The sequence below is a fragment of the Crocodylus porosus genome, unplaced genomic scaffold, assembly GCF_001723895.1.
Source record: "Crocodylus porosus isolate Cpor-Errol unplaced genomic scaffold, CroPor_comp1, whole genome shotgun sequence".
In the NCBI taxonomy this organism is placed as follows: Eukaryota; Metazoa; Chordata; order Crocodylia; family Crocodylidae; genus Crocodylus; species Crocodylus porosus.
In genome coordinates this window covers 243,234,208-243,261,994 of record NW_017728886.1, presented here as the reverse complement: position 1 = coordinate 243,261,994, position 27,787 = coordinate 243,234,208, and positions in this window count along the sequence as shown.

Genomic DNA, 27,787 nt, shown 5'->3' with positions numbered 1-27,787 from the left:
GGGGCATATCACTGCCCTCCCACAATCATAATCCTCCCTCCTTCCCCCCACAGGTGTCTTTTCTGAAAGTGGAAATATGGTAACTCTATAGGAACTCAGCTCCACAGCATGTAGAGCAGCAGCCAACAGGTAAGTCTGTGGAGGAGAAGGGGCAGGGACAGAGAAGGGGTTGTGGGGCAGATCGAAGCCCCCATGGTGAGGGAGGAAGTGGAGCAGGGGCAAGGGTAAACAGAGTCCCAGGGCCAGGGCCAGGGCAGGTAGTAGGATGTAGCCACATTTCCATTTGTGTGTGTGTGTGTGTGTGTGTGTGTGTGTGTTTGCATGCACACATGCACACGCATCCCTCCCCTTCCTGCTGCAGCAGCCTAGAGCCTGTGCCCAGGATGCCCTGTGGTCCCCTGCACTACCGCCCGTACTCCACTGAGTAGCCCAGAGGCAGCAGTGACAGTAGCAGAATAGAGCGGGCTTCAAAACCGCATGTGATAAACACGTTAAAAAAATAACCAAATAACCAATTAACATGTTAATCATGAAAGTTAACAGTGATTAATTGATGACACTAATTTACAGGCTTATCAAATTCCTCCCACTCCTGCCACCTCAATCTTTTTTTCCCTACAATTTTTTTTTACCAAACTTTTTTCATATGCCGTACGGTTATAAAACATTTTTGCTGCACTTTTCTGTTGTCTCTCCAAATTGTCCATTTTTCTCTTAAAGCACAGTCCCACAAAACTGGATACAGGGATACAGATTTCCAGGTGAGGACTTACCAGTGTTGAATAGCAACTTGCTTTACCACATTCCTGTTATCCCCCTCCCACCCAAAAGTCCTCATATTAATGACTCATTCAATTTGTGATTCGCTATAGCACCCAGATCTTCTGTAATACCTCTGCATAGCTACCAATTCCATGTTTTCTTTTTTTATATTTGCTAATACCTTTTGCAGCGTAGTACTCACTTCAGACCATTTTCCAGTTCATCAAAATCATTTTGAATCCTAATATTATCCTCAAAAGGGACTACAATTCCATCCTTTGTTGTGCCATTTGTATGTTTACTTTGGGTACATTCAATTCCATTATTGAAGTCCTTAATGAAGATATTGAAAAATAACAGATATAGGATAGAACCCCAGGAAGTTACAAATCAATGGATGATATGGTTCAGTGTTTTCCCAAGTATCAAAGTTTGAGTGATTCATCTTTAATACACTGGGGGCTGTTTTCTTTTTAACATGATAACTACCTTTTTCTAGTCTTCTGACCACAACTGACCTCCATCTGTTCTTAAAGATCATAGTCCATGTCTCTGCAATTACTTTAGCCAATGCTTAAATTCTTTGACTACTCCTAGGATGAATCTCATCAGGCTCTACTGATGTAAAAACACATAGCTGAAGCAACCTCTAACTTTTCAGTGTGCTTATCAACCTCCTTTCCCTCTTCTATATTTGATATCAGTTGAACAATGTAGCTGACCTTCTCAGGGAAAAAATACTTCAAATATTTCAGTCTTCTCATTACCAGCTTTTGATATACACAATAGTTAGGTTATGCCCCCTCAATTTAAAATTTGATGCTGGTTTTACCATTCCACTTTCTGTTCTAAACAGTCACACACTGTTGTTGTATTCTGTTAATTCACTGCCATATTCTGTTCTAGAAATGATGTGTGATAAATTGTTACTCCTTATTAAGTGATAGAGCCAGACTCCCAGTCAGTTTGAGATTGTGTCAATAAAAAATATATTGTATTATTCCAGGTGAGGATTTAACATTTCCTCATTAATTTAGGGCTTTTACTCACATAAGAATTGTAAGGATTGGGCCTATCACATGTCTTCTAACATTTTTCTTTGGGGTAAGTTTAAGAGCCAATTTTGTTACTTCCCTTTATGCTGAGTAGAAAATTACACTTCGAGAAATTACTTGCAGAAGTGCAAAAGTACTACTCAGAATTAGTAAGAATTGCTGAAATTGGTTTAGGATTAAAGGACTCACATTATATTTGATAGTTGTCTTTCTGTTTTCCTGCTTCATAAATCTTTGAAAAATAAGGGTGTAGCAGTTAAATAAAATGTTTTATTTTCTTTTACTCAACAGAATTTGAATTTAACATATATTGTTTATTGTCTAATTTTACATTTTACACTTACTTAAGTTTAGCCTTGTGATATAGTAGTATTGGCTCTTTCAAATTGCCTTAGGATGACAAAAACACTTTATTACCCTTAATATAACCAGAATAAAAGAAATTTTGGTAAACAGTGATAGGGTTTCTAATACACCATTGTTCAATCTCTAGTTTTAAGTTCCGTCAGTTAAAAAAAAACGTGGAAAGGAGTGAGACTTAGATTAAAAGACCCACTTCTTACTCCCTCACTCCCTTCCTCCTCCTACCCCTCCTCTACCCCCCACCTCTAAATATCGGGGTTCTTTCCTTTCTTTGGAAAAGTTTTTTCCTCAATCCTTCCAGTTACATGTCAGGGCTGAGGAGGTAGAGAAATTGCAATAGTGAACAGAAGACTGCGATGCTGGTGCCATTGTGAATGCTTTGTCTACTAAAATCACAGTCCACACTTCAGAGACAGAGACAGTAGTTTGTTCAGAAGGGATGGTCTCCACCTCACTCCACTGGGGAAGAAGTTCTTCTTAGCCAGAGTGGCTGACTTGCTTGGCCAGGCTTTAAACTAAGTTGGCCAGAGGATGAGTGAGCAACCACTAGTGCAAACTCACCAAGCAGTAACTAAGAAATCAGCAGGTTAGGCTGCTTTAGGGTACCCACTCCTACCCCAGACCAGGAACAGAGCATTTCCAGGAGTGCAAGGAAGCCTAGGGCCTCCAATAACACACTTACTTGCCTGTATACAAATGCCAGAAGCTTGGGGAATAAACAGGAGGAACTGGCCCTTCTGCTAAACAGAAAAGACTATGATCCCATAGGGATAACAGAGACCTGGAGGGATACCTCCTATGACTGGACCACGGGTATAGATGACTATACCCTGCAAAGGATAGATTGCGCTAAAAAAAGGGGTGAGGGTGTAGCTCTCTATGTGAAGTACCAGTACACTTCCCTACAAGTAGAGATTGGCACCCAAGGAGGATGACTGGAAACCCTGTGGGTTAGAATATGAGGGAAGCATAGTGAAGGGTATACAATGGTAGGTGTCTACTACAGACCTCCAAATCAGGAACAAGAACTTGACCATGAATTCTCTAGGGAACTGGCTGAGGTGGCACACTCTCAGTGCATGGTTGTCATGGAAGACTTCAACTATCTGGACATCTCATAGGAAGAGCACTCAGTCAAATCCAATCTATCACAAACATTTCTCATATGCGTGGAGGAGCTCTACCAGTCTCAAGAAGTTTAAGGGCCAACAAGAGGTCAGACGTTGCTAGACCTGGTACTGGCCAAAGGGGATGATGTAGTCAGCAACTTAAGAATCAAAGGAAAGCTGGAAGAAAGTAACAACAAACTGATCACTCTCACTATGCATCTAAAAGTTGGCAATGCAGAATTCCTCAATTTTAGGAAGTCCAACTTTCCTAAGCTCAGGAGGTTTGTTGTTGAGGGATGGTTCATGAGGAGTGGTCATTCCTTAAGGATGTAATCCTTGAAGCACAAGGAAAGTCCATTCCAGCCCATAGGAAAGGCAGTAAAAGGGCTTAGCAATCCCCTTGACTCAACAGGGAACTCAGAGACCTCCTGTGTCTAAAAAGAGAAGCTTATAAAGGATGGAAAACAGGAAACACCACCAAGGAGGAGTATTTTGCACTGTTCAGCACCTGTAGGGAGTGAATTAGGCTGTAACTAAACTCCAATTGGCCACACGAATCAAGGACAACAAAAAGTCCTTCTTCAGATAAGTGGGAAGTTGAAAAAAAAAACAAGGGGACCATTGGACCCCTGCTAAACCAAATGGGGCAGCTAACAACTGACTCCCAGGAAAAAGCTGATCTGCTTAATGATTATCTTATGTCAGTTTTTCACGAGCCCAAAAGGATCACCTTGCCTGACAAGCTGCGGGATGACCAAGGTGAGGGTGCATATATGTCCACCAGTAGCGTAGATCTTATGGGGGAACACCTTGAGATTCTGGACATGCAAAAATCAACTGATGCAGATAGACTGTATCCAAGAGTGCTAAAGAAACTGGCAGTCATCATGGCATGGCCACTGGCAAGGATATTCAAGAAGTTGTGGTACTCGGGTGAGGTACCTGAAGATTGGAAGAGGGCGAATGTGGTGCCTATCTTGAAGAAAGGGAGGAAGGAAGATCTGGGAAACAACAGGCCAATCAGTTTGACCTCAATCCCTGGAAAAAAAATTATCAGAGAAACTATTATCAACAGGCTAACAAATGGCAACACTCTGAGGGACAGCCGGGATGGGTTTGTTGTGAGTAGGTCTTGTCTTACCAATCTCATCTCCTTCTGTGACCAGGTGATGCATCACCTGGACAGAGGGGAAAAGGTGGATATCATATTTTTGGACTTTAAAAAAGCCTTTGACCTCATGTCCCTGATGTCCTCATGGTGAAATTGGGAAACTGTGGCCTCAACTACCCTAGAGTCTGATGGCTGGGGAGCTGGTTCCGAGGTTGGATGCAGAGAGTGGTAGTTGACAGAACTGAATCATCATGGCATGTAGTGACCAGTGGTGTCCCCCCAGGCTCCATTCTCAGGCCTGTACTCTTTAATGTCTTTATAAATGATTTGGACTCTGATGTCAGAAGTGGACTGGCTAAGTTTTCTGATGACACCAAACTATGTGGAAGGGTGTCCATGCTTGAGGATAGGCTTATGATCCAGGCTGACCTCGACAGTCTCACAAGGTGGGCAGATGAAAACCTGATGGCATTCAACATGAAAAAATGTAAGGTGCTCCACCTCAGGAGAAAAAAAACCCAAAAAACCTTATCACACTTATAGGCTCAGCAGTGCTACACCTGCTAGCACCATGACCGAAAAAGACTTGGGAGTCATAATTGACCACAAGATGAACATAAGCCACCAATATGATACCGCAGCTGTCAAAGCAAACAACACTCCAGTTTGCATCTACCAATGCATCTCAAGCAAGACCTGGGAAATCATCTGCCCACTATACTCAGCCTTGGGAAGGCCACAGCTGGAGTGCTGCATCCAGTTCTGGGCTCCACAATTCAGAAAGGATGTGGAGAAGCTTGAGAGAGTCCAGAGGAGAGCCATATGCATGATCAGAGGGCAAGAGAGCAGACCTTATGAAGAGAGGCTGAGAGCCATGCGACTCTTCAGCCTGGAGAAGCATAGGCTCAGGGGTGACTTGGTGGCAGCTTACAAGTACATAATGGGTGTGCATCAGGATCTGGGGGAACAGCTGTTCACCACATCACCCCAAGGAAAGACAAGATCCAACAGCCACAAACTCCTGGAAGATCATTTGAGGCTGAACATAAGGAAAAACTTCTTTACTGTTTGTTCCCAGAGCCTGGAACAGATGCCCACCAGAGGTGGTGCAATCACCTACTCTGGACACTTTCAAGAAACATTTGGATGCCTATCTTGCTGGGTTCCTTTGACCCTAGCTGATTTCCTGCCCCTGAGGCAGGGGGCTGGACTCGATGATCCTCCAGGGTCTCTTCCATCTCAAATGTCTATGAAATCTATTAAATGATTCTACTCTCACATTTATGCCACACTGATATCAAGCCATTGATAAGAATAGAATAGAACACAATTTACACTACTTCTCTTTAACACTACTTAATTGCTTGTATTAAGCATTTTATCTCTTATTAATATTAACATTCTTATTGCAACCTCGAGCCTATAGAAGTTTATAGGCCAGGCTATTAAATGTTTTCATGGTAATCTTTACGCATTATCCACCCACCTTTCTATTTGAAAATGGGGTTTTGGTTGTAATTTTTGACAGCTGACACCAAGAACTAGGAACTTTGTATAATGCTGTCAGTTAAAGTATCATGATTAGATCACTGTCATTTTTTTCAAAAGTTAAAACTAGCTCCAAATAAGTAACATACAAGATAGTTTTAAAAAGATTATTCATGCTGTAGACACTGGAAGGCAACTCATCCTTATTCAAGGCATTCCTCTAATTATTATTGCTATTTAGTAGTGTAACTATTACAGAGCTTAATTCATCATACTTACAGTTTGTGCATTTCAGACATTACCTTCCGTTCAAATGATTTATTCTGAAAGTACCAAATGCTTTATCACTGAAGTTTGTTCACTTCAGTGGTTCTCAGTCAAGTACAGAATCAAATTCAAGTGTCTTTCTTTTTACAGTGCAAATCTTTCAATGGCCTTACTTTTCCCTGCATGGGTAGTCACAGCCAAACCTATGCTTCTCTCTCTCTCTCTCTCTTTTTAAGACAGTTCAACTATTTATTTGTTTTTAGAGTCTCCATAAGTTTCATTGGTGTTTTGAACTTTCCTCTGTGATTCTTGCTTAGAGGAATAATTTTTCCCAAAGCATATTTACAGTCAGTTTTATCTGAGTGGTTTCAGTTCCACCATCTTAGAATCTTTCTCCTGTTCCCTTCAGCTCTCTATTGAAGTGTATTATTTCATCTGCGCTAATTGTTTATAAATACTCTTGTTTGACATATTTCTTCGATGTTCCTTTTAAATCTGCTTAGCACTTTGTAAATTTGTTTACAAAAAATGGTTTATACCAGAATGATTGATTACTTTTTACAGTTCCTGGAGGTTTCTGGGAACAAATCCAACAATGGATGAGAAGGTCCTTGCTTTTCAAGCTTCCAAGTTGTTGACAGACTTAGGAAAATTGTAGAGAAGAAAAACTGCAACACGTGGAAAAGAATTGTAGCATGGCTGCTTTTCTAGATGATCAGAGCAATACAAAATACAGGTCAATAAAAAATATTGAGACCTAAATATTTTTGTATGTTTTGTATGTAGAATTATAAAAATATATATTTCATTCTATCTTTATTAGAACCACTATCTTGCTCATTTTCATATCCCCCAAACTCCCTTCTGTTATGTAAAGGTAGAAAATAGAACTATACCCATTTAGTCCATTCAAAATCCATTCAAAAAGCCCCATAATTATACTAGTTATGGAAGACTGATGCCAAGGCACGATTAATGGTTTTCCTGATCATACAGTTGCAAAGTCACTTTGTTTTAATAGTGTACTCCATAGCAATGAATGCAGGTTTTTCCTTCTTCCCTACACTAGATGCTATCCCAAGTACATTTGTGAAGCATCTTTGGTTGAAGTGCTTTGGTTGATATTTTGCCCTGTCACTATACAGGGCCGCATTCATTTTCCACTTGTGGAAATGGATTTCAGTGACTTACTTCACCTTGAAAACAGATTCTTGTGAGAAGAATATTTTCTGAAGTTGCTAATAATGGCAGCAGGAGTATTTTCCTTTGCACCCAGGAGTAAACTCCTGGCCTCACAAGAAACTAGGGTAAATCTCCTATATTCTTTACTGAAGCTATGATTTCTTCTGAAATATAAATGCAGGAATAGGAGTGTGCATTCAAAGTGACATGGCTCCCTTAGGAATCATACTGCCATTAGGAGAAAAGGATGGGAAAGATCTGTAGAACTACTCAACTTTGAAGGAATGTCCCAGGATCTGTGGTTCCCAAATTCTCCCTGGATATACCTCATTTTTGTCCACATAGAAATCTCCTGTGGCCACAGAATTTGAGATGAAATTTCACGTGTCCCATGGGTCTATCGATATGGTAGGTCTGACTGTCTGCAAAACAGTAGAAGAATGTAGTACTAGGATAAAACACAGATTTTACGTTTAGTACCAGGATCCCCTTTTTATTGCATGAATAGCACTTTCCCTGCTCTTCCCTGAAACAGCAGCAGATATGACAACATAGAATTTTATAACAAGTGATCAAATTCCTCCCTTACCTAAAACTCGCATGGTATTATCTACTATGATAATATGAGCTTTTATGGTTGCAGTGGCTGTGTGTTCTACCGTTATTGTGAACTGATGGGTAAATGAGAAGTTCCACTTCTTTATCGTCATTGTTGGCGGGACCAATTATGGAATTTGCAGTAACTTTGAGTCATTCAAAGACACTTCTATTGTGAAAAGTTGAATGCTAATTTATTATAATTGTACTAATACAAAAATCTTGCTAAGCTATGCTAAGTTCTGTTTGTCCCATTACCTTCAGTGGTTTTGTTTTCTTGTTTCTTGAAAAGAAGGTAGAAAATACTTTGCCTTGCCACCATGTGAAAATTCCCAAGAAGAATGCTAAAGGAACAGCTAGTTGTCCATTTCTTTTCAAATAAAAATGAAATATACACAAATAAAGAGGATGGAACGGCCTTTGTGTAGAAAATTTTCCACTTACACTTAACCTTGAAAAAATAATATTGAAATCTCTCATTGTGGAATTTAACCTCTAATTTGCTCTCTTAGGGTTCTTGATCAATGAATCCAAGAAGGACTTGGATTAAACCCTCCAAAACATGCTGTGCCCTAATACAGTGTTCACTTTGGCACATACATATACCTTGGGCTTATCTAGTTGTTGTCAATGAAATTGCCATTGTAAGTAAGGACTATTGCAATGAGCAAGAGTTTGGGCTCTATATAAGATCTATATCTGTATCAAAATATTATTCAAAATGAATACATGTTGACTGATGTTTTGAAAGTGGCAGATAAACATTAAAACTGTATGTGAATAATTGCTTCGGCTAGTAGATGGGTAACACTGGACATTGTAAAATAGTTTACAAACACCTAGGATCATTTAATGCAAGTTATTTCTTTTTCCCTTTTTATTTTAAATCTGAAGATTCAGAATTGTTCAGGGACCCTCGCTATTTTTAACTTTTTTTAATACTGAGATATTCTGGTTTAGAGATGGGAAATTCCTTCTGTTAATCTGTGAAAATGTAAAAATATACTATGTAGACCATTTCAATACTGTGCTTTTTCATCAGTCAATAACAGAGCTTTGAATAGCAGACCAATGGCTCACTAATATTCTCTGAAGTTATTTTTTTTCTCTAAGAGTGATAAGTGCCGCTTTAGCTATGAAGTCTTTTGTGAGAAATATAAACTGGTTAGTGATCATAACTGATAGCTGGGAGGAAGATGTAATTTTAGGGAGCAATTTTAATAATCTTGATGTAAACCAGGCACTTGATACTATAGTGTTCTGCTAAATTAATTATATTCTCAGTCTAATTAAGGTAGATCTTCAATACAGTCCAATTGATGCAAACTGAATATGGTGGTATTTATTAGGAGCCAGGCTGGACCCAGGCTCCATGCTGGTAAGTGGGGAGGGGAGAGGCTGGAGTGGGGGATGGGGCCATGGGGGGGAACCCACCAGACCCCATCCCCTGCCTGCTCCCCCAATCCCCTGAGCTTCCCCCGCCAACCCCCATCCACTCTCCCAGCCCTGTCAATGGCTGACCTGCCTAGCCCCAGCATGCCAGCATAAAAAAAAAAAAAAAGCCCTGTACTCACCAGTTGCTGCAGCAGTCATCAGGGCACCTGAGGGCTCATGGCAGAGCCCCCTCATGCAGCATGGGACACTGGGAGACAACAGGGATTGCCCTCCTCCCCTGGCAGAAGCCAGGGTGTGAGGGGCTTTTTTTTTTTTTTTTTTTTCAAGTGCCAGGATGCTGGGGACAGTTAGGGCAGCCATTGACAGGGAGAGTAGGCAGGTGATGGGGCCTGTGAATTTGGAGGCAGCTGGATCTCTGAATCAGATTCAGCCAAATCGATTTGGGGCAGTGATTCAAATCATTGAATTAAATCACAGTTCCCCAAATCAGCCAAATCTGAATCTAAAGTGATTAGCCACTTCACACAGGCCTAATATTTATGTTAGAGGTGGTCCAAATATCTTTATTTTTTTTCCTTTTTATGCAAATACAAGACATCATTTTGACAAGTTGTCTATTTTTAAAAGTACTTCATTTTTTCAGTTACAGTTTTAGAACAACACGTTATTGAAAAGCATACTACATTTTCTTGTACATATTCATTAGAGGAGGAGGTAACACCAAAGAGCTTCACACTGGCATAAGGAATAGGTATAGAATGCAGCCATAATCTTGCTGTTAAGCTTGGGGATCTGTAAGAAGGAGGCCAACAGTGCTCATTATGTACAAACAAGCTCTTAATCTTCCTTGCTTTTTTGCAAGGGTTAGATAAACTTTAAGAACGCCTGCTTGATTGGGCATGAAGGCAAGATAGATAGGACAAATCTGATTTGAGGACATCTTCACATTTTATACCCAGTTTAAGGTTCTGAGCACTTTGGCTGCATCAGAACCTGGGGGTAGGAGAGACGGGGTTGGTGGTCGTGGGGGAGGAGGGTTGTGTGCATATCCTATGACCAAAATTAAGGCTGCAATAGGCTTTCAATATCTACAGTTTTACCCAGAAGCTCAGGAAGGGTTTTAGGGCTCTCAGTAGTGTCTGAACAACAGATCTGAGCATATAGACAGAGCTCATTTTTGGAGTGGGATCCCATTATAGCTAATCTGCATTGTTGTCATCTACAGACATATCCCAGGGCTGTTTTCCTGTAAAGTCAGGGCCCTGCTACTCCCAGGATTTCAGAGGCTGATCTAGAGGGAAAACAGCTGGCTGATCTGGGTGACTGGCTGACTCAGGAAATGGCAGCATGAAATCCATGTCAGGAATTCCCTGTGCTTGCAAATGAGAATCCCCAGCATGTGTTTCACACTGCTGTGCCTCATGTCTACAATCAGGGAAATGGAGAGGGGTTCCCCCATTTTCTGCCACATGACCTGTTAATCCCTCTGCAAAATTAGGTTCCTCAATGCCTACAGGTGTGCTGTCCTGAAATTCCCCTATATGGCTAGAATGGGCAACAGGGCTTCCCTGCTTTGCATCTGTGGGCAGATTTCCAGAGCACATCTCTACAAGCACAGAGCAGGAAAGGCCATGGGGCTTCTTCCTCCACACCTGCAGAACCAGCTTCCAAGTCTGGACAAGGGTTCTGGAGCTGCTGTCACACAGGGTCAGGCACCAGAAGCTCCAAAAGCACCTGCCCTGGGTGGCTGGAGAACACAGTCAGCTCAGGATTGCCTGGGCTCTTGCACTATAAGGAAAAAGATGCCTGCCACAAAAACGCAGCACAAAAGGGTAACTGTGACTACACTTTTGGACATTTGTGTGATGATAAGGGGTATAAAAATCTGTTTTCTTGGATTTTGTGCTGCCACAGAAATGTCTATGGCAACACAAAAGCAATGTCTTTTGTATGCTAAATTCATTTGTATATTTGGTATTTGTTCCCTAGTCCAGTGGGAGCCAACCATTTTGACAGCTGTGTCATCAGTTAGCCCCATACCTCACTGAGTGCCACCCTGATCTCTTTTTCCTGTGCAGTTCTGTGATCCATGCCCTATCCGCCGTTCTGCTTTCTACTCTACCTGCCACTGTGCTACCTATTGCCTCCCTGCTCTGCCACATGCTACACACCACACACAGAGGCTGCCTGTGCCACTTGTAGCATGCATGCAACAGGTTGGCCACAATGCCCACATCCCTCTTTCTTACTAGCGGTTATACTCAGAGAAGGACTTTGGGGGTGGGGGATGTGCTACCACTGTAGTTAAATCTGTCAGTGATAAACAGTTATTTTCACAGGCATTACCTAAAGCATTTAACATTTCATCTGAGAACCTGTGGAGATAACTTGTTTCTATACACACAATGTTGCAAATCCTCCCAACAGATGGTGCTACTCTTTTTCTTCTTTCCCCACTTCTAGCATATATAAATATTACAGATCCAAAGTAGTCCCATAATTTAATACATTAAGTAAAAAAATAGGAGATCATAGGGATCAGTTAGCCAAGATTACTGCATCTGTTTCGTAGCTTGTTCCCTCATTTTAGGACTGAAGATTCCACAACAGGACATGGTTCTTCACTGCATATTTCTACACGTATCTTAGACCAAGGTTTTAAAACAGTTAATATCATTGTCTAGACATCTACCTAAAAATCCATGATCTGTGGTCATGGATGGAGATGGGCTTTTCTTTGTGACCACAGGGAGCAGGACTAGGAGCAATGACATCTATCTTTATCAGGAGAAAGTTAGACTGGAGAAAAAGAGGAACTTTCTGATTATTGCTGTGGTCAATCATTTGAATAGTTACCTGGAGAAATTGTGGATTTCAAGAATAGATTAGATAGACATTTGACTAGGATAGTTATGGCATGGATGATCCTCCCTTGGGCAGGGGTTTGGACTGGATGACTTTGTAAGGTTCCTCCTGCCCTACTTTCCTGAATATGAAGTAAAATGCAAAGCCTGAAAGTTAATGGAAAGGAAAATGGAATTGCAAGAATGCAAATCCACGGAATTCCTATGTTTAACATTTTGTTGGTGTCCCATTCTGTAACATAAGAGCTTAGCTCTAGCAATTTTAAATTATGAATCTCAAATGAAAAAATACATAATATCAATTTAACTAGCGTCGGACAGTTCTTTATAAGCCACAATATATCCATTCCCATGTGATTTGTCATAGCTCAGTCAGTCAATTGGTTTGTTTGTTTTACATTTTTCATAATGCATAAGTAGGGATTAATAAACTGAGATACAAGAGGAATACATTACATTTCATTATGCTATACTTCTTTGGAAAATGACTACATTACGGCATTCACCTAAGCTGAATGAAAAGTTGAAAGTGTTAATGGGTATATTTTTTTCTAAACATTATATAAGAATTTATCCAGGCAATTTTCTCTAACTTACCTAAATCACTGCTAACTGCTTTTAAAAAAAGAATCTAAAAGTCTGCCATCAGAGCTACTGTCATGCAGAGATGGAAACCATCCAAACAAGAAATGTTCTACAAGTTTTTTACATTGACCTCCTCCTGTTCGCTGCTTTTCTCTATAAATTGACTGATCTTTGGGGCAGGAAATGTGTGAAAATTTATTTAAGGTGCTATCACAAGCTAAATGGTTAGAAAAAGGAGGTTGTCAGGGCAAAAAGCTGTAGGAGGGGCAAGATAACAGGATAACAGGATAACATTAATCAGTTAGTGAGAAGTGCAGGCATTGGTGAATCTTCAAGGAAGGGAGTAACCAGCTCCAATTTACAGAATGACACAAAGTGATGTCCTTTAACAGAGTTCTCATCTTTCTAGTATTCTCTTAGGTTCTCATTCTAACTCTCCCTCCACACTTTCAGATTTAAATAAAAATTTGATAAAAGATCGTATTGTATTGCGACATTTTCTGTTCTGAAATTAAGCTACAGTAGTGTCTATGGAGCCTAAAGATGCTACTGAAAAAAAAGCAACAGATATCAAAGCAGAAATTCACACAAGTAATACTACATTGTTCATGGTTATACTCATTTTACATTTAGAGAATCAGAAACAGATCCAAGGTGCAGTAGATCTATGCAGGAATCATTTTACGAGTGAAAAATAGTTCTCATCATTCAGCAATCAGGCAGCCAACAGCACAGTACGGTGGGAGGAAGGAAAGAGGGAAATTATTAGTCAAAGATACTGGAGTGATCCCCAAGTCTTATTGAAGATGCTCCAAAGCAAGACGCACAATGTTTAGAAGACCATATTCTAAAGTATCAGATTTTGTTAAATAAATGGAGTTGAGGTGCCCTATGGGTATGCCTTGCCAATAAGCCTTTCTCCTCCTCCTGTTCAATTTAAAAGGTCAAGCTTATTAGGTAAATCGCTTGCTTGTGGCAGTACCTTCACCAGGAAAACACGTTAGGATGGAATAGAGAATTGCAACTTCATTTTGTGGGGCGAGAAGGTAAGGAAGCTGGCAAAAACGAGGGGGACGAGGCAATTACAAAATAGCATTTTGGAATGAACAGCTGAGGGGGTTAAAGATGACTTGGGTGGAACACATGGAGAAAACAGTGGTGGTAATAAATCTTTATCGGAGTGAATCTCCTTTTAGTAGAAGAAAATAATGCTCATACAAGGAGGCACACTTGCTCAATATACTGCACCTGTTAAATGATTCTGGTGGTGAATTTGAGTTGTTCATATCTCCTCCTTTACTCTATGATCCCCATTATTGTTATGTGTTCATACATTTCTGCATCTGTTTCTCCCCATGCCTCTTATTTTCTGTGTGTCACTCATTTTCTTATCCAGCTCAACCATGCTAGAAAATCTGACAGTTTGAGTGCACACAGTCCACAGCTAACAAGTGAAGCTTATCAAGAGTCACTCTCTTTTTTGTATTTTTGAAAACAAGCTTGAACTTTGGTCCCTTTAACTTTTATCAAAACAAACTTTCAAGTATTTTAAAGTGCAGCATCCCCCAGAGTACTAGTATCAGCTTTTACCAATCACATATGACCAAAAGCCATTTTCTCATTGTTTCCTTCCTTGTGCCTGGAGTGGGGAAAGCACTGCTTGACTGAGACAAATGGAAAAATACTGCATGATCCTTTTATGGCAGAACCATAAAAAAAAAAGAATAGGAAGAGTCTACTGAGACTAGACAAGTCAGCAGTACTCAAAAGGATGCCCTTGAATGATTTAAGAATAGACTGGCAGATATTATGGATACAGTGGATTCAAAAATGAATTGCAGTAGAAAGCTTTAATTAAAACAGTGGAAAGACTGAGGTTTGGGTGGAAATATGTTGTTTCATTTGGGGCATATATAGTGTTCAAGACTGCATATAAAGCCCAATATTTTTCCTTATTTAGGGTGATCCTTCAAGATCTATCCTTGGGCAGCATCTGTTATTTCAAACTGAGTAGAAGCTGGGAAGTACTTCTTGGTAGATGCTCAGTAATACCTTGTAGGACTGGCTAATGTACAACCCTATGGTTCTCACCCCCTCATGTCAACCAAAAAAAAAAAAAGAAGAAGAAGAAGAAAAGAAATCAAGTATGTAGAAGGTGCACTGATTATGGCTTTTAGTATTTAGTATACAAATGAGCAAGGCTGAGCACCTAAAACAAGGAGGATCAGTTCAGATTCAAGATGACATAGTCTGATAGGAATACTGATGGAAAAAAGTCACTGATTAGCAATCCATGACATGCCAAGGGAACAGCAGGGGGGAAAGCAGTGCATGCCTTTTAGAGGAAATTTACTGTACAGAGCAAGCTCTTCCAGCAGAGCAGAAGTGGAGGCATAAATGTCAGGGATATTTGAAGCAGAAAGCATTACTTAGGGCTACTATCAAGTTCAGAAACTTGTAGTCAAGGGAAAGTCAAGAAAACAAAGAATAAAAGAGGAACGTTTAAAATATAGGCTCCCAAAACCCTTACTCATAGTAGGAAGAGCAGTGTTTCTACGAATTATACCATCCTTCTCTTAGAACAGATATTTTAAATACCACCTCATCACAAAACTTTCCAGTCCAGTTAGAGGTCTTTTATACACAAGACTTAGGAAGAAAATGAATATATCCTTTACATCAAGATGTCAAACTCATCAGGCCCTCAGTAGCACACAGATTCAATCTGAACCCCATGAGCAGCATCAGGGCCCAGATGTTAGGGCTGCACAGGCCAGATCAAGTCCAAAGGCTGCATTTTTTTATATCCCTGCTTTATATAATCTGAAGGAGGCAAGTGAGTCTTCATCAGCAATAAAGAATATGTTTCATTACTCACCTAATCCCTCTCAAAAGGCCATACTGGGCAAGTTCAGACGAGCGTGCAAGTGCAGGGGTGTGCATTTCCTGTGGCACATCTTTATGCCGCTGCTTTTTGCCCTAGGACATGCCTGCAGGCGTACTCTGGCACATAGCAAATTGACCTGGATAGGGTATGAGAGGCTGCTTTACCTGGGGTCCTGGGGGCCTTCTGGAACAGCAGTGGCAGTGATTCAACTACTTGGAGCCTGGCTGACAGGCTTTATTTCTAGCAGCACATGCTGATGCCATGTGCACCACACCAGTTCTTTTAGCAGCGAGTTTTTTTACACCAGAATCTCCTGGTGTCAAATTTTGGCAATGCACTGCAAAATTAACAGAATGGCAAATGCGTACACATACATCATGTGCAGTTTGCAGCCCCTCAAACATCTCTGGGGTGCCACAAATAGCACATGTGTGTTTGGCTGGATGTGCCCATTATGTTTTTCAGCTACTATCTATATTTAACATTTTTGCCTTTTGTTGCTTGGCAGCTTTCTTCAGATAAGCTTTCAATGAATTTTTGGCATGAAGCTGTATTTTTTTAACAATACTATCAGTGACCATTGCTTCTTTCAGAGAGATCAGCTAATTGTAGGCTAAATTTTGCTTTTCAATATATATAAGCAATTCATGTGGATTTAGATATAAATCACAGTGCTTAAGAAGTTATAAGAACATTTCAGTCATCAGTGACAGTATTACAGATACACTAGTGTGAAGCATAAAATTATACAATAGTGATAAATCTCTGCAAGCCTGGTTATACCAAACCATTTTTGCCAAGAAAGAAAATCTGGATAGGGACAGCTGTATAGTTTTCATTAGCAAGGTATATAAACTTAAACCAAAAGTACTGCTTCATAGATTCTGCCATAGAAATCCTACTTGAGTCATCTCTCAATTTGATGGAATCAAAATTGAAGATGCAAAACCACAGTGTTCTTTTCTTTTGTGGATGCACATGTGCATGTAGTAACATATTTTGGCTCCTAGACTGCCCTATATTAGGTCCCTGGTAAAATAACAAGAACTAATTTTCTTATGACTAGCAGATTTTAGCTGTAAATGTACTTCAGTATCAGTAACTCTTATTCTGGTGACAGCTATGAAAAATATAGTTAGATCAGTATCGAAACCTAATATTGGAATGTTGTTTTAACAAAGTCAATGTATTTTGTACAAAGAAAGCTCACTTTTCTCAACGTGAGATGTGCAGAGCTTTCTCTGTAGATTTTCAGTTGTGAAGAGAGTAAAATATTGTGATGCTTCCTACTGTGTGGAAGGATAGCAGGGGATGGAGAGAGAGCAAAGAAGTAGCACAGTATAACTCCTCATTTCTGTATTTCAAAATGGAATAATTTCTATGGAGGCCTTATGAGGAAAAACCAGAATTCTGATACAGTGCCCAGCATAGATGCCAAATTTGCAGCTAGACTCAAGGGGTTAATGTAAAAAAGATTAATGTAATAGATTAGTAATACCCTGAGTCTCCTTTAGTCATTTTCGCTGACGGTATCTGTGGAGTTACACTAGGCTGAATCCGGCTGCTTAAATTTCAAAGGGAGAAGTCTGTTCTAATTAGTTGAATAGGAAAGCAAACAGTATTCAGGGACATGTTATTATTGCAGAAAGAAATAGCACTCTGTGCATACATTTCTCTAGTTATACATTCAAATCTCCAGTTTAAATAGAACAGGACAATTTGTTCAATACTAATGCAGTAACATTTGTAGCTTTTCATACTTTAATCCAATGGGGGCCAACCTTTTTGGCAGGCATGCCACAAATTAGCCCCACATCCTCCCCGAGTACCACTCTGATGCCCTTTCCTTGCTCAATCAGTTTTCTACTCCCTGCTCTGCTTTCTGCTCCCTGCCCTGTGCTCTCTGTGCAATGTGCTCTGCTTTGAGGTTTCTGTATTACCATCCACTGTGGTTCTTGTCCCGTCCCCATCTGCTGCATGCCACACAGAAAGGCTGCTAAAGCCACCTGTGGCATGCATATGAAAGAGATATGCTATGTCAAATGCAGAACCCTTCTGGATTCACTATACATGCATACACATATATGTATACACACACGCACACACACAAACCCAGCAGCACCTATGTGGGTTACCTGGAGTAAAATTTTCCTCTGTGGTAATAATAAAATAAAATCCTAAGCAGAATAACAAATTAACCAACAACAAATATAAAACTTACAAAGAAAAAAATGTTAGCAGACTGAAACCACTTTCTCTGGAACCTCTGGATGGATCTGCTGTATTTGTGTTACTTCTTCCTGGAAGCCAGTGCTCAGATCCAGTGGCATACTGATGGGGGAGTTGGGGGGAGGCCCATGCCCCCAGGTGCTAGTGAGGGGTGGGACACTGGCTGGGCCCTCAGGGGGATTTTCAGACCCACTGGCATTTCTGGTCTCGGAGATTGCCTGTTGAGTACCCCCTACCCCCACTTGATGATTAGCTGTGGGGGTGGGGGAGGTGCGAATGCAGGCATTGGCTCCCAGGAGCCAGGACACATGCCTCTGTAGCCGCAGGAGCCAGAGCTCATCCAGCCCTGATCTGGCTCTGTTTCAACAGGACAGTCCATTTCAGTTCAGTCCAGCCCCTGCCCCACTTCACAAAGAGTGTCCTCCAATCCCTCCACTCAGGTGCCCTAACATGGCCACCAGCTTCCACCACTCACCCACTGAGCATGCTCAAGAGGGCCTCACTCATTTTCCCATGATGGACAAGTCTTAAAAAGTTCCCTTCCCAGTACAAGGGGGTTACATGTGCAAAAGGTTGGCCACCCCAGTTTTAATCAGTAGAGTTAAAGCTATGCCACAAGGGCATGTGACCCACAACATTAATAGCCTTTTGCAAGCTTCAGATTTTAGAAACTACTTTCTTCCCTTTCATTTGTCTGCTCTGAGAAGTACAGTGTAGGGAGGGGCTGGAAGGGACCTCACAAGGTCATCTAGTCTCAGACCCTGCTGAAGGCAGGATTATCCTTGATTAAACCATCCCAGCTAAGTGTCTGTCTAATCTGTTTTTGAAAGTTTCCAAGCATGGAGATTCTACACCTTTTCTGGATAGGCTGTTCTAGTGCCTGACCACTTGAATACTCAGAAAGTTCCTCCTAATCTCCAGTCTAAATTTCCCCTGCTTCACCTTGAGGCCATTGTTTCTAGTCCTGGCCCTATACCCATAGACCAAATCCCATCTCCATCCTCTCTCTAACAATCCTTCAGGTAGTTTAAGACTATTCTCAACCCCCACCTTCCCCCGCCCTTGGTCTTCTCTTCTCCAGGCGAAATAAACTTAGCTCTTTCAGCCTTTCTTCATATGTTTTGCCTCTGAGCCTCTAATAATTTTATCATTTTTGTTGCCCTGCACTGTTTATATGATCCAAGAGCTAAAGGGCTAAAGGGGGAGTGGGGGTATTAAGGAGCTCAATTCCTGGCTCTACTATTGACTTATTTATTATCTTGAACAAGCCAATGTGCTTAGTTTGAGTCACATAGCTGATTCCATGCTATCCATACGTTGGAAACAAATTTTAGGGAGGTTCTGTTAACAGGACACTGAGTGGGCTGAAAAAAGTTTATTTTCTCTTTTCCTGTTCCTTGAGCAACTACGTTTTCCTTCCTTCTTCACCAATGTAATACAACATTTATTTTGAAATATCATTGAGACACCAAGCTGGCCAAGATTCTATTATCCTGGCACTAGACAGACATCTAAAACTTGGAAGTCATAATCCTTACCTTAAATTGCTCAGAATTTACAAAAAAAAAACCCCAAAAAACCTTAGGGGTGGGGATAAGGTGGGGAGGCACGATAACAAAAAATCACAGGATAAGTGCTTTCATCCCTTTTTGTTTCTTTATTAAATCACATTTCTTTCCCTGAACTTTCGGACCTAATTTTCTCACTGGCACTGTTTGCATCCACTCATTCACTCAAGTTTTCTCTCTATTCTATTTATCCCAATCTGTAGAGTCACTAGAGCAGGAAAGTGCTCAGTACATCTTCAGCACTATTCAATAAGTAATAAAAGAAAGAAAATGGACTTTATTGTATATCCATTTGGTAAAGTTCATAAATATTCAGTTATATGATGAATTCTTGGACTTTTTAGTGTTGGCAGTGAGATGTAAAAATCTGTCTCTGCAATCCCTCACAGACAAGTTATATGTAATCAGGACTGAGTACACAATGAAGGGAGTTGAAGCTCTATATTTTCTATTGTCATTACCTGTGATGCAGTCTTCAAAATAACTCGAATGTCTTATCAATGTCAGAAAGGAGGATGAATGGCTCACATGATTGATAATGGGATGCAGACATTTTCAGTGCTGGATCACTTGTTCAGGGGCTTTAATAGTGAGCCATGAAGTGGCTTTGCAGTTGCTTAGAAGGATTACAAGAAGTCAAACGATTCATCAAAGAAAGGAATCAGTTGTTTTACATAATTACAGGAATAAACTGAACAAGTTAAATGCCGTTACCCATTAGAAAAATATTGGTATATAGGAATAATCACTCCATGGGTAATGTGGTAATCTCAATCTAACCTCACCCCAAAACCTTTACAGAAAATACATGCATACGTAGAATCAGCATGCACCTAATCCTGAAAAGTCCAATCTGACAAATTTCAAAGAGCTTAGTGAAATGTGTTTAGCTTCTTTATCTCAATGGTAGGGCACCTGACTAGATCAATATGTAAATCAACATCTTCTAATGGTGAATCATCAATTCACGTCAGAATTCAGGCACATGGGCCAGGGAATATACAAAAGCTTTCCTGGCTACTGATCCAGATGTGCTACTTGCACCCTTAGGCTAAGTGCAGACAGACAAAAAGCCTGAGGTTGAGTCAATCCAATCTGTGCAGCTTTCCATAAAGTCTACACTGTGGGTGTAGGGGCAAAAGCTCCCAAGGTGGGGGATTTTCTCCCTATACAACTGTGTCAGGCTGTGAACACTCCCATTCTTCCCCATCACCATCTCCCTGCCTGTCAGCCATGGGGGGCATGCAGGAAGGAATAGATCTCCCCTCTCTGGTCCTGGGCTGCCCAACCAGGGTCTGCACAGAAGGGGGGGCAGGAGGGAGGAGGGTGAAGCCCCATTGCCAGACTCCCACTTGTCAAGCCATGGAGGGTTGGGCAGGGAGTGCGAATGGATCCTCTCCCACTCTGGTCTCAAGCCCCCCAGCCAAGGTCTGCCCAGTGATTTGGTGGGAAAAGCTCCCCTATCTCAGGAACTTCCTTCCCTGTTGCACAGTTCTGTTAGGCTGCTAATGCCCAAGCACTGCCTCCTTGCCAGCTCCCTGCCTAGGAGGGTGAGCGGGGGGAATGGACTGCCACTCTGGCTGCCCACCAGGGTCTCCACACTAGATGAAGAGAAAATACCTCCCCGCCTTGCGGGCTTCCCCCACCTGCTGTGCAGAACCTGCCTGTGGAGCCAGAGTGGGGCCCATTCCCCTCCCCCACCAATACCCCTGTAGCCAACAGAGGGTGGGTTAGTGAGGGGGTGGGCCTGTGGCATCAGAGCCACACTGCAACAGCCACACTTTGGGGGGCTTTCCCCCACTGTGCAGCCCCAGCTGGGGGGACTCTTGCTCTCCCCATGCTACCACAGCCAGGGCTGGGAAGGCTGCCTCAGCTCTGTAACAGCTAGGAGCAGGGCCCCCCAGCTAGGCTGGAACAGAGAAGCTGAGGTGGAGACTAGCCCAGTGGATCTATGAGAAGGGGTTAACGGGGGACTGCAATGCATCCTGGGATGCTGGGAGACAGCAACCTAACTTTTGCCAGGAGGGAACTGGGATAGAAGTTCAGGAGACCAGTTTCATGTAAATCAGTTAAATCTGACAAAATGTCCATCCAGGTCTATCTTAAACCAGTTTAAATAACTTTGAAAAGAGGCTATGCTTACTGAACTTTTGTTCTGTTACAAGCTTAAGCCAGTTTCCGAGCACTGATACCAGTTTATTAGTAATGTCTGTTCCTAGCCTTAAGGAGTAAGTCCCAATCCAACTTCCATTGTTTTTAATGGGTGAAAGGTGCAACCCTAATATAGAGATGATTTTTGTCACTGTTGTAATGGAGTAGTAATTAAAAATACAATTAATCTGGTAGGTAAAAGCTGGCTACCAGACCCTATAACATTAGATTTAATTTTATTAGTAGCACCAAGGGCCCAAACAGATGTTGACTTTCTATTGTGCTTACACATAGTAAGAAGAATTCTCATTCCAAAGAGCTCATTTTTTACATTGAGAGGAAGAGACGTGTAGAGGAAATGTAGATACAGATGCAAACATGATTTGATCAAGGTTAAATAGCAATTCAGTTAACAAAGCAAGGAACAAAATCCAGTGTCCTAGATTTCCCTAATTCAATGTTTTATGACTATCACCCAAAATGGCACGATTGCACATTAAAAAAAAAACAACACTCTTTACTATCATTATTTACAAACAAAAATGAATCTGAAATAGAAATAAGCAAGAAAAGGAGCTGGGAGTAAGCCTCTGAATATCATTTTACTTTAGTACTTTTGTTTTCAAGGAAAGTAAGACACAGAGCCTACTTAGTATCGTTTCCACCTTGTGGAATCAACATTCTGGCAAATCTGTTTTGTGTTTAATTAAATGATTGCATAGTGCAGCTAAAAACAAAAGTAATTACAAATTGATTAACATAATATTCATAGCCTAAGGGAGTTAACCTTTGTTTGGACTCTGATATTATTAAGAACAAAATTATTTCCCCAAAATGTTTGCTTTACTGAACATAAGTGAAGGAAAAAAAACTCCTGGATTTAGACATTCAAGGACAGAGTAAGATATTATATTGAACTGCAAAGCAAATCTAGTGGGATATGCCGTGATATCAGTCTAGTGACACAGGCTCACTGTTGCTAGGAGCTTTGATATCAGCCAGAAATATGCTGAGAAAATTAATTAGAGAAAAATCATTACTGAAGACATAATGTCACTGATCTTCATTACCCATCATCCAAAAAAGGATTCACTTAATGTGGCAAATTCTACTATTAATATGAAAACATAGATGCATGTTTGCATAATAATGATGTATTTTACCAGAAAGTGTCAATTTCTTGGGGGGGGGGGGATCTCTTACACCCTCTAAATGCATTGAATTATGGAAAGCACAATTATCTAAATTAAGTTAATTTGCAGAGGATAAAATACACAGGTTTTCTAACCCAGTTTGTTTCTTATCAACGTACATGTTATATAAATATTTAATTAGAAGTCAACCCTGTATAACGTGATACCACATTTTTAAAATAACTGTTTGTTATGTATTTTCTTTTTCTTTATATCTCAATGCTTTAAATTTTGCATTGAGGCATCTGTTTTAACAACTCTCTGTTTTAACTTCCCTTGGGTTCCCATTGTAACTTAACAACGATAATGGGAAACAATATCCAGTTGTTTTTCCTTTAGAAGGATAGCACCTTTTTACCTGAGATAAATGAAAGCCTACAATTTCTTCAGGCCTTGTTACAAATTGCACTTTGAGCTCCTCAAATGTTGATTGATGTTAATGTTAGCTTGAGTTTGGAGCAATCACACCTTATGGTTAGTGTTCTGCATTCTCAGTTTCTATTTAAAAAAAAAAATCTGGAAATTTTTCAGGGTTTATCTTCAAAACATAAAAACCAGGATTAAATCAAGATAAAAGGAAGAAAAGGGAAAAAATCATTTTAAATCAGGGAAAAATCGACAGTGAGGGAGGGAGGGAGTAAGGCTGGGACTAGGGAAGGGGTGGAGGGAGGGGTGTGCTGCAGCCCTTTGGCCACTCCCAGGGCTGCAGCAGGTAGCATAGTAGGGGGAGCTGTCAGTGGGTGTGGGGTGTGGAGGCCTGGCTCTTGCTGCTACGCACCCCCTGGTTAGGGCTATGGGCTGGGAGGCCTGTGCCAGGTTCTTCCTGGGAGGCACATGCCCCCAGATCAATGACAGGAAGCACATAGAGCCACACCATGCCTTTCTTCCCTGGATGCATTCAAGCCCCTCCCCCGGGCATTTGGGGGGAGGGGATAGTGGTGCACGGCCAGGTGTGGAGTGGGGGACTGGACCCCAGCACCGGCACCTTCTGCCATGCCCAGCGTGACAGCCAGGAGCCCTGTGACCCCAGGCAGCAGCTCTAGCCCCATGCAGAGTGGCTGGGTGCAGCTACCACTGCAGGGAGTGAGGCCAGGCTCTCCCACCTGCCGTCCCACCACCCCACCACCCCGCTGGCTGTCAGCTCCCAGCACCTGGGGCAGGGTTGAAGCCAGAGCTGCTGTGGTGCAGCTTGGACACAATGCCCTGGGAGCTATTCCTATGGCCCATCCCATCCTGCCCAGGCTCAGAGCTGGGAGACTGGACCCCCAGGCAGTGGATCTAGTTACCCTCCCCAACCCTCATGTGGCTGCTGCCACCACCCCTCACTCCATATGCAGCTGCCATCACTGCCCCCCACCCCCCACATCTGGCTGTGTCTCAGCTAACCGACACAGTGATACTTTTAGCTTACCAGCACCACCCATTTTTCAGTTCAAACCCCTGTTAAATAGCATGAGTGGGAAATGAGGCATTCCTCACTCATGCTGGTTAAGAAGTATTTGAACTGAAAAATGGGTGTAAATCCATAAAAACTGCATTACTTTAAAGGAAAAAAAGCAGAGAAATTATGAGTGAAAAATCGGTAAAAACTGAGAATGCGGAACACTACTTATGGTTGAACACCTTCTCTGACTGTTTCCCACCTGAACAGCTGTGACTTACTACTAGAGGGCTGGCCAGCAGGGGCCTAACTAGGTGCTACAGCTGTGATTTGCCATTACAGGGCTGGTGAACCAGGACAGGCTTCTATCCTTGCTCTAGGTTTGGGTGTGTGAGAGATGGGTGGGGGAGGACAGAAACATGAAACTGGGAGACAGAGTTAGTGGGGTGGGCAATGGATGAGAGATGGAAAGAAAAGGGGCATGGGAAATTGGTGGTGAAATGAAGTCAGCCAGACATTGAAAGATAAAATAAAAATAAGTGGAGAAAAATTAACAAACACAAGTAAAGAGGAAGTAAATTTTTAAAAGGCTCATGTTTTAATAAATTGGCATTTGGGATGGGGTAATGATCATGGCTCCCCTTGCAGCTGGGAAGTGGGGAGCAGTGAGGGAAGGTGCTTTGGGGGAGCTAACTACCCCTGTCCTGGAAAGAAAGCCCCAACTCATACAGACCCAATCTATCACTCTACCTTACCCCCAACCTCCAGATTCCACTTCTGGACTCATCTGTACCCTGTGACTTGGCTAGATAAAAAGTTCTCTTCAGGCTGTTTCCACAAGGTTGAAGCAGCAGGGGGTAGGTACGTCACAGCCTTGGGGATGGGAGAAGGCATTGCCTTGGTGCCTGAACCATCCCCTGAGCAGTAGACTTCAGGGGGTGAAAAGTTTGTCCATGCAGAACAGGAGAGTGGGGGAGTGGGCACTGCATCCTGGGATGCTGGAGGACTGAAACTTGAGCAGCTCATCTGTGGGGGTGGTCACACATTAAAGGAACATGAGCTGGAGTGGTGTAACTTTAAGCTGTCTGAAGTGTGCTTATAACTAAGGCAGGGTGTCTGTGTAAATTTCATGACTTAAGAGCTCCAGAAACCACCTTAAAATTATCTGTAACAAGGCCTTAAGTACTTACACTTAATTAATCCTAGCTTGGTAGTGTAGGTCACAGCCAACACATGGTGACATGAACAGGGGGAGGTGGGCACCAAAGGCACCATTCGGAGGTCTCAAGTGCCTCTATACTTATGCTAGGATCATAGGGCACATGCAGGAAGAACTCACACTCCTGCTTGCAGACAATAACTTCAATTTAATGGGGCTAATGGAAACCTTGTGGGACCTTACCCATGACTGGGCAGAACAATGGTCACAAACTGACAGAGAGCAGATTTAAGCTAGATATCAGGAAAAACTTCATAGTGAGGGTGGTCAAAATTTGGAATGGGCTCCCAAGGGAGGTGGTGCTCTTCCCTACCTTGGGGGTCTTTAAGAGAAGGCTGGACAGGCCTTTGGCTGGGGTCATCTGACCCCAACACTCTTTCCTTTCTGGGTAGGGGATCGGACTCGATGATCTGTTGAGGTCCCTTCTGACCCTAACATCAATGAATCTATGAACCCATATGGAGCCATGGGTAAGACTCCTAAGTCCACCCCTTTTCTACCCCTGATCCCCCCAAAAGGGGGTCAAGATTACAAGGCAGTTGAGTTCCAGCTGAGTGCCAGCTTTTTAAATTTTTTTTTTGGCAGATGCAACAGGACTATGGCCCAGGGCAACCATGCTGCTGCTTAGCAGCCAGACAGCTACTGCCCCACTCTGTGTCTAGATACCCTCTCTTCTGCTCTCATCTGCCATGCCTTGATAGCAAGGTTTGATTGTTAGAGGGAAGCTGCCTAAGGGTCCTAGAACACATCCTTGTCCTTTGTTCACAAGCAGATCCCTTCATGGACCCCACTAGCCCAGACCTGGCTAGTCAATAGTTGGACCCTCCTAGCCCATGGAAACCTCAAGGCGTCCATTGCCACATGAGATACTCAAGGCCTCCAAACCTCCCTGATAGCCATGTCCATGCCTTACAAGTGTTCTGTATTACCACTTGTTTGGGTCACTGTCCCCAAAGCTATCTAGCCACCTCAGGCCTTTACTCCCTAGTTGGGACTTCAGGCTTCTTGGCTTCTGCCCATCTACTGTAGCTGGTCCCTTGGTCCCTTAGCCAAGGCCCACTGTCCTAGACCTGTATTCTGGGCTCCAGCCCTGTCAGTAAGTCTCTCTGTGCCTCTGGGCCTTGTCTCTTGTCTTGAACCCCTCACCCTACTTGGACACTGGGCCCCTGGCTGAGCACAAAGCAACAGCATGCCCTGCGGGCACAGCTGAGACTTCCAAACCATCCCTGTAATAACAAACTTAAATCACTGAAATAAAGCACAGTGCAATAAGAACACCTTCTGGCTGTAACAGAAAGTTATCCCCGCTCTGGGTCCCAACACAATCCCCAGCTCCCTGGTTGTACATAACACATCTTTCTTTCTCTGGGTATTATCCCCTGCAAGCCCTCAGTGCCTTAATGGCATTCCCAGAGTAGCTCAGTGATCCACCAGATATTCTCTTTGCAGCATTCCTCCCAGGTGCTGCTTTTCTTGGAGCTTGCAGGGCCAAACTGACTGCCAACTCTCATGCACTAGTTTTTGCACTTAATCCTTACCCCTACCCAGTCACATGACCCTGAAGCTCCCTACAGGTGTCCCCTCCCTGTGGTTGATGAGCTGCCTGCTTTCCCAGGGAAGGCTTGACTAAGTAGCCTGCCTTGGTGTCATCTGCCTTGGTGTCATTTCCACTCCCTGGGATTAGACCTTGCCTGCAGCTGGCTTCCTTTCCATTTGCTGGCAGCCAGCTCCTTAATAGCTAGCTGGTCTCCTGGCTGCCAGTTCTCCCACAGCTAGCCTCTGTTTAGCTGCCCTGGGTCCTAACTATGGTGTTTTCTCTCCTTAAAGTAACAGAAGCCTCCAGGCTTCCTGTTACACCAGGCATGCTAAAAATTAATCCCATGAGTTCCAGTCTGCTCCCTGTCCTCAACTAATCTGCTGCTCTGCTTTTTGGTCCCTACTCTGTGATTTTGGTCTAATCTCCTGTTCTGCTTTCTGCTTCCTGTCCTGTAGTCCCTGCCTGAGCTGCAGGTCTGCCTTGTGCTTCTTGCCCTATCTGTCCCTGTACTACCTACACAGTCCCTGATTCATCATATGCACACAGCAAAGCTGTCTCTGTGCCACTTGTGGCAGCCCTGCTTCAGGTTGGCCACCCCTGCCTTACTCCATGCAGAAATCCAACAAGGACAGCCAGCTGGAGGCTTCTTCTTAAATAGAAGTTGTTCTCTTCCATGCATTCCTTTCTAACTTGACCACAAGATGAACATGAGCCTCCAATGCGATGCTGCGGCTAGTAAAGCGACCAAAATGCTGGCATGCATCCATAGATGCTTCTCGAGCAAATCCCGGGACATCATTCTCCCCTTGTACTCGGCCTTGGTGAGGCTGCAGCTGGAGTACTG